Genomic DNA, 2,425 nt, shown 5'->3' on the forward strand with positions numbered 1-2,425 from the left:
TTTCAGCCAAAAATATAAAAGATAAAAGTCAATTAGACAACACCGTAATGTATTAATGATAATCACAAAACCATGAACGAGTTACTTTTCTCAAAATACATTTGTCCATATACATGGAATATATTACATTTGTCCATAAATTTATCTTCCATACAACAAACCATAATCGTTGCAAGTTGGGGAAAAATAAAACATTAACAGGTTCTTCTTTAGTGAAAGAACCATGTTATGATAGACACAAGAAAAATGATAACAACAACCCATTCGCATATTGGGGATCTATATTGATGTTGATCAATGATTTCTATTGCAGTGGATGTTGATCCTATGTCATATTTGGCATCTACATATGTGCTTAACAATGCTCTGGACATTATATCACTGGACATATTTTCAATATCTGCAGACTAATTGATGGTAAAATATTGTCCTTCTGAACTCGATAGATGCTTTTCATTTGATTACATATTAGCTCCGAGTTGGTGAAGACTTCAATATCATTGACATCATGTTGTTTTGCCTCTTTTAGCCCTTCAACAAGGGCAATGTAGTATGCCTCATTTCTTGTCGTCTTTCCAAACACTTTTCTCTTTCCATGAAATAAATAATTTGTTTCCATATTGTAAAGGACAAATTTAACAATTGCTCAAACTGGATTTGGAAATCAAGACACTTCAATGCATAAAAGCCACTTTTGCACCTTTTTTCACACTTCAAAGACCTGGAAAATAAGATAACAATCAATTCATGTTAAACAAGCAGTCAATTATCTATTTCGCAATACTCAACATGTTTTTTAGTGATATATAATTGAAAATATCAGTTATCTATTACTAATATATTCCACTAGCTGCTAATCAATTGAATAGTCATAAACCATTCCATTCTTCTTTCCTTTCATGCCTTTCAAATGTCACATGAATTTGATGGTGTTTCATATGGAACATTCATTCAAAAAGCATTACTTCTTTGTATATTACTAGCCATAAATGCCAACAACATTATGAATCTAAATAAAACAACAGGGACCAAAGACATAAAAAATCAGAATATTCATGCTTGACATGGTGCCAATTAGCATTATGAGTATGTTTATATATGTGTGACTATGAGGCTATAGCTTTATAAAAGTCCATGTCTTCCTGTCTTGTTAGGAAATTTCATTCATTCAGTATATTTGGCTAGGAATGTGGTCCCTTCAAATTTTTTCTTGAGGTTGTGCTTGTTGTCTCAACTCACCACCCATCATGGAGTGGCAAGAATTTTTTAGAAAGGTGTGATTTGGAAGCAACAACAACATCTCTAAATGTTTAACTTCATAAAAAGTAGATTGAAAATGGCAGTAGTAGAAGCAAAGGAAAAAGGTGCTTCTTCTAGTCTCTCACTAGCTTTGCAACAACTGGCCTCTGAGGCTAAAGAGGCTAAGAAAGAGGATGAAGTTCTTAACTAATTTATTTATTTATTTATTTTTTCTGATGTGATAATTAAGGAAAAAATGATTATAACTTACAAGATACTTCCAATAATACATTCTTGAGTATCATTTTCCATGGCTTTGATAATCTTTAGCAGCGCTAAATAGTGACTCCTAAAATACCCTTTCTCATCTTCTCTTAAGATAGTAGACAAGTCCAAGAATTCTAAACAAAGTACAAGAGAAACTGAAGCAGAGGAAAAAGCATGGACATGGTTGTGTCCTCCTTAAAAGAAGGGAAATCCTAAAGAGGAAAGCATAGCTAGTGTTAGCACTACTGAAAGTAACTATATTACCAATAAAGGTGAATGAAGTTGGCTAAAGTTTAGAGAACAGGTTGGTCTTATCAAGGAAGGTGACACCATAAAGCAGCAACTTGATGTACCCATTATCACCCCAAGAAATTCTCCTAGGTTGTAGCTCGGAGATGCTCGAGAACATTACAAATTCAAGTTATTGTTGCAAATGGCTGAATGGAAGGGATGATGCTTGTTCAAGCCAAATAACCACTTCTACTTTGCTTGACTCCAGACATGTGTGAACACCCCCAGACTACAAGGCTTTAGACCACCAATTACTCACAGTTTAAGGATTGGATGAAGGTGGAGAATACTGGCCACACCAGTAGATGCACAAGACCATGTGATGGCTGGCTACAACCAGTAAAGAAGTCTGCAAATCTAATTCCCTGATGCACAGACATGATGACAGCTCTCTGGCACTAGGTGAAAAGAAACCTAAATAGCTCATTCACTAATACATACAATACTTTAACGCAAAGATAGGATGACAGCTTTCTCTAATGCTAAACATCAAGAGCACAGAAATGCAGCATATCAGGCACAACTTCGAACAAAAGAAGAATGAAAAGTGAACAATTAACAACAAAAGAAGCTTGTATTAGCTGAAAATGAAGACGAGACGCTGCAAGTATCAAAATAGTTACAGTCT

The sequence above is a fragment of the Pinus tabuliformis genome, chromosome 1_2, assembly GCF_031772625.1.
Source record: "Pinus tabuliformis cultivar Carrire ecotype Pingquan chromosome 1_2, CPIR1, whole genome shotgun sequence".
NCBI lineage: Eukaryota > Viridiplantae > Streptophyta > Pinopsida > Pinales > Pinaceae > Pinus > Pinus tabuliformis.